Consider the following 6,000-nt stretch of genomic DNA (forward strand, 5'->3'; position numbering starts at 1 on the left):
TAGGGCAGAACGGAGAGCGGCAAGACTGGTACAAGGCAACAGAAGGGCAACAGTGCCGTGTCAGATTCCTCGCATCACCTTTCACGAGGCGGCCCAGCGAAGTACTGATGGGGTGGTCATAATAATCTGTCCATATGTATGTGTGTATGTGTATTGATTTCTTCCTCCCGTCCCTGTACAGCACAGTCTTGATGGCGGCTGAGCATTTTTAAACATCCTTTCCCGCCACCCTGCCGCGGGAAACCACACACATTGCGTACAGCCAACGAACGCAGTATTGAGCCGCCTGATCAGTTGAATGGTGCTGGGGAGTGTGCGCCCCTCAGCTGCCGCCGCTGCCTATCCTTGGCTTTGCTGTCCTCCGTGTGGGCCCCGGACCAGCATGGCGAGTCTCTATGGCTGGATTGGAAGGAGATCTGCATTTTTACTGGCTGACCTCTCCTCCGATCACTGGACCCAGAAGTGTCATGTAATACATAACTTCCGCCTTCAGGTGCCATTTCTCCGGCTGCTGGCTATAGCCAGAGAAGAGGCTGATGAAGATCCCTGCTTAATCAGCTTCTTTGGGGGTCCCTAGGTGACAGTATGGGTCTAATAGACCCCTGGTGTCTCGCCAGAATGTGATAGCAATAAAATTAAGTGTTAATAAAATGAACAAAATTAGTCATATATTCAAAAAAACTAAAACTAGGTATCAGGTGCGCCTCTGGCGATTGTGCTACACATGTTACATATCACCGCGAACGTCGCAGTGAGAGCAATCATTCTAGGGCCATTAATCACTGATAACACTAAACTGATGAGCGGTAAAAGCTTCTAAAGCGTAGCCTATGGCCAATTTTGGATATGGTAGTTTTTTGCAATTTCGCAGGCGCGCGCAATTTTAACGCTTGACGTGTTTGTTGTCTATTTACCCGATGTGACCCCGTCTTTTATATTCTACCAAAAAAACTAGGTAATAATAAATGTTTCATAACAATGTCGGGAAAACCTGTTTTTTTTTTTCAAAATTTTCGGTACTTATTTCTTTATATAGTAAACAATAAAGCCCCCAGTGGTGATTAAATACCACCAAAAGAAAGCTCTATCTGTCCCCAAAAAATGGTAAAAAATTCATTTCAGTACAGCGCTGCATGACGGTATAAATGTCAGTCATAGTAACGCAGCGCTGAATACTAAAAAATGGCCTGGACAAGAAGTGGGGTAATATACCGGTCATCAAGGGGTTAAAGACTAAGTTTACTTTTGAGATTGTGTTATATGGTACATTCATATGTGGGGTGTAACATGAACCATCGTCACATCACAAGCCCCCCTCTTGCACCCCCACCTACCTGAATCACGCCGTTCTTCTCCCTGCAGGACCTGTATATAAAGAGACTACAAGCCCCATCAGCCACTGCAGCAGAGGGGGACTTGTAGTCTTCAGTGAAATATAGGTGTGGTGACGTCACTGCGCTTGTAGTCCATTGATGTCTTCATCCCGTCCCTGTAACTCAAGGGTGGGCAACTCCAACCCTCCAGCTGTTGTGGAACTACAAGTCCTATGAGGCATCTGAAAGACTCTGACAGCCACAGGCATGACTGCCAGAGGCAGGTGGATGATGGCATTTGTAGTTCCACCGCAGCTGGAGGGATGGAGTTGCCCACCCCTACTGCAGCTGAAAGTCCATAGACGGGGGCCTGGAGCAAGGATCGTCAGGAGCCAGAGCATTGCACCCACCATCCATGGATCACGGCTGCAATGCTTTCCTGGCTCCAAAGTAACATAAATAATAATGTACATTTTTTTCCTTTTTTTTATTATTTTATTGTAGAAAGGTGGACTGTGCCTTTAAGGGGAGTCAGATATTAACCCCTTCCATACTGTAGATCAGTGTGCTGGCTCTCCAGTCAGCGCTCTCTCTCTCCCCTCTCTCTCTTCTCTTTCTCAATCTCTCTCTTTCTCTCTCTTCTCTTCCTCTCTCTCCCTCTCTCTTCTCACCCTCCCACTTCTCACCCTCCCACTTCTCACCCTCCCATTTCTCAATCTCTCTCAATCTCTCTCTGTCTTTCTCTCTCCATCCCTCTTTCTCTCTCTCCCCTCTCTCTCTTCTTTCTCAATCTCTCTGTCTTTCAGACAAGTTATAGTTTTACTTGCAAACGGATTTGTTTCCTCTTATCGTCATGGAAACGAGAGGAAGTGTTCTTATCCGAGCGGCTGCTAATGGCGCAGGGAAGAGAGTTGCCATGGACGCTGAGCGTTGAATGAACATCCTGAATGGGGATCCATTCCGCTGATGGGGGACATTAGAAAGCACTTCCCTTCCTCTGATAATTATGGACGTGTCATTATTTCTAATGGAGGCGGCGAGCTTCTCAAAACCAAAAAAAGGGAAGTGAGTATTTCTATTGTGGAGATGTAGCAGCCGAATGGTCTGAGCGGGCCCTCTGGTCCTGGATACCCCCTCCATGTTGTAGAGACATAGTGTGACCGCATGAAGGGATGAGACAACCATGAGGAGCTACACGAAGCAGGAAGTCCCAGAGTCACTCGTTTTCTTTAAGACCCAACTGGAGCCAAAGCCTAGTTCTGGTCAGAGTAGGAAAAGCACGGAACACTGGTCGGGTTTTTCTTACGGTCTGTTTTTGGGAGATTTCCTCTCAATTTACTTTGGGACAGGAAGTGATGGGAAAGCCCGCAACTCCGTTCATATAGACTGCAAAGTTTAGTAAAATGGGGTAAGGTTAGAACTAGAGATGCACCGATACCGATACAGAGTATTTGGGTGAGTTTCTTCTGACCCGCAGCGCTGTAGGGGAACAAAGAGCCGGCTTCCCGGGCAATCAGTAAGCCGGGTGACGAGTAATGACCCGGCTTCCTGATGATTGGCTGGAAAGCCGGCTTCCCGGCCAATCAGCATCGAGCCAGCCAAACAGCATTCACCTTGCTGATTGGCTGGGAAGCCAGCTACCCGGCAAATCAGCAGCGAGCCGGGCAAACAGCTGGCTCGATGCTGATTGGCTGGGAAGCCGGGTTTTCAGCCAACCAGCAGGGAGCTGGCTTCCCAGCCAATCAGGAAGCCAGCAGACTGGTCATTACTAGCCACCCAGCTTCCTTATTGGCTGGGAAGCCAGATCGGTGCCGATTGACTGGGAAGCCGGCTTCCCGGCCAATCACAATCAAGCCGGCCAAACAGCATGGAGCCAGTTTCCGGGGCAATCGTTACCCGCCCGGCATGTCATTACCCGCCACCCGGCTTCCTGATAGCCCAGGAAGCCGGCTCCACGCCAACAGAAGCACCGGTATCGGTACCCGTGCTCGATACTGAAAATCCGGTATTGGTGCATCCCTAGTTAGTACCTCCAAGAGCTTCTCCCTCCCCCCCTGAATGGACCTACATCAGCAGTCCTGAGACCGCTGGAGCCCAGAGGAGAAGAGGCCGTGGGCACCGGTCTAGCAGCCTTGCAGGATCAGGTGAATATATCTTCTTTTTTTCCAGCCCCTAGACCAAAACGAGCGCTTAACCCTTTCAGCGCGGGAGGGTAGCGCCACTGCAAGTGTTAGTTAGTTTTTAGTTTTGTTCATTCCTGAGGTTTCTCTTTAAAGCAATCCAGTGAGCTCACTGCTAGAAGTAGAGAGCAGAGCGATGTTCTAATCAATGTGCTGCTTCTGTAGTGAGGCTTTGACCATGCTGTGTCTGTGTTTTATGTTGGCTTTCTGTGACCCCCTGTGCAAGGAGAGAGGGTGACAATACTTTAAACTCCGCCCTTTCAGCTGTGGTGCAACTACAGTTCCCATGAGGCATTGCAAGACTCTGACAGCTGCAGGAATGACTCCCAGAGGCAGATGTAGAGGCATCACAAGGGGGTGTGGGGGTGCTGCCTGGATCGGGTGACACCAAAAATGACGACAGCTGCACAAGACAGGAGAGGGACCCAGCGGCACACCCTCTCCTGCCAGATCAATGTCACCTCACCACGTGATGTCAAAGACCCACTACAGAAGCAGCACATTGATTGGGTCATCGCTCTGCTCTCTCCTTCTACCAGTGAGCCCTCTGGCTCAGTTTAAAGACGAACTTGCACCCGCAAAATGAACACTTAACCCTTGCAGTGCGGGTGTAGCCCCACTGCAAAGGTTAATAATATTTCCCCCCCAGAATTCTGCTTTAAACCAAGCCAGAAGGCTCGCTGGTAAGAAGGAGAGAGCAGAGCGCCGTCCTAATGAATGTGCTGCTTCTGTAGATGGGCTTTGACCAAGCTGTGTCTCTAACTGCAGTGGAGAAAAGTGAGGTCAGGGACGGAAGGGGGAGGGGCATGGGGGTGTAAAAACAAAATGGCGCATTTTTGGGCAGGCACGCCGTGGTATTTGTGGCCGAGTTCAAGCCCATTAAGACAGCCAGCCGGGTAGCCGGAGTTTTCCTTTAATGCGATTATCTATTTCTCTTTTCATGCCAAATGACCAATACCCGAGGGATGGAAGCAGAACCTACGCGTTTTGCTCACCTTAATTACCTGCATCTTGCGACGCGCCGATCGGCTTTTCATAGAAAGTCTGATGGCGGTAACGCTTACTGTCATCTGAAAAAAAAAGTGAAGTACTTATGAACTGAACAGTTCTGTGAATGCTGCCGGCAATTATCCCGTCCGCCCCCGCGCCGCTGCTCGGTTAATCATCTGGAAATCTTCCTGAAAGGAAGTTCGGAATCGCAGAAATCGCCTATTTCCGGCCGGCTCTCCCGTCAATTGGGGTCGAGACAATTTTCTTTCTTTATTATTTTATTTTTTTCTTTACTATTTTCTTTATCTTTTTTTTTTTTTTACTCATTTGAATTTGTCTTTTCCGCTCCGGGTGACGGCGCGAGAGACGAGACGCGTTCGGCTTTTATGAAGAGCGCGCCCGGCTCCTTAATCCAATTATTATGAGAGAACAAGATACTTTTTCCTGCGCCCGGAGTCTGCGGTAATAAATATGGAATTAGCGGCCCGAGGCTTTGCACACACGAACGTTAATAGCGAAAGGTTAATGCGGACGCAACGCCGGATCGCCTCAGAGGATCTGCAGGAGTGAAATATCATGGAAGCTTACCGGGCTTATTGGCGGGAGCGGGGGGGGGGGCTTTCCTAGGAAATTACATGAGGGCAGACAATCCCAGCGGTGGAGATATGAGGGCAAGGGGGCAGAGAGTTTACATTGTTAGTGTGAGGGCTGCACAGGGGTTGCAGGAAAGGTCAGGGTTAATGTTACAGTGATGGTTAGTGTTGGGGTTACAGGGAAGGGTAGTGTGAGGGTTAGTGTTGGGGGTTACAGGGAAGAAGTGAAGGTTAGTGTGGGGGTTACAGGGAAGGGTAGCAGGAAAGGTAAGGGTTGGGGTTACAGGGAAGGTTAGTGTTGGGGTTACAGGGAAGGGTAGTGTGAGGGTTAGTGTTGGGGGTTACAGGGAAGGTTAGTGTTGGGGTTACAGGGAAGGGTAGTGTTGAGGTTACAGGGAAGGGTAGTGTGAGGTTTAGTGTTCGGGTTCAAGGGAATGATACTGTACTGTGAGGGTTACAGGGAGAGTTAGTGTTACAGTTATAGGGAAGGGTAGTGTGAGGTTTAGTGTGAGGGTTACAGGTTGAGTTAGAGTTACAGGAAAGGGTAGTATGAGGTTTAGTGTTAGGGTTATAGGCAATTACACTGTAGTGTTAGGGTTACAGGGAGAGTTAGAGTTATAGGGAAGGGTAGTGCTGAGGTCTAGTGTGAGGATTACAGGGAAGGGTGGTGTGAGGGTTGCAGGGAAATATAGTGTTAGGGTTACAGGGAAGGATAGTGTGAGGGTTACAGGGAACGATAGTGTTAGGGTTACAGGGAAGGATAGTGTGAGGGTTAGTGTTAGGATTACAGGGAAGGGTGGTGTGAGGGTTACAAGGGAAGGATAGTGTGAGGGTTACAGGGAAGGATAGTGTTAGGGTTACAGGGAAGGATAGTGTTAGGGTTACAGGGGAGGATAGTGTGAGGGCTACAGGGAAGGGTAGTGT

This window comes from Nanorana parkeri, unplaced genomic scaffold (genome assembly GCF_000935625.1).
Source record: "Nanorana parkeri isolate BGI_ZX_2015 unplaced genomic scaffold, ASM93562v1 scaffold138, whole genome shotgun sequence".
Taxonomy (NCBI): domain Eukaryota; kingdom Metazoa; phylum Chordata; class Amphibia; order Anura; family Dicroglossidae; genus Nanorana; species Nanorana parkeri.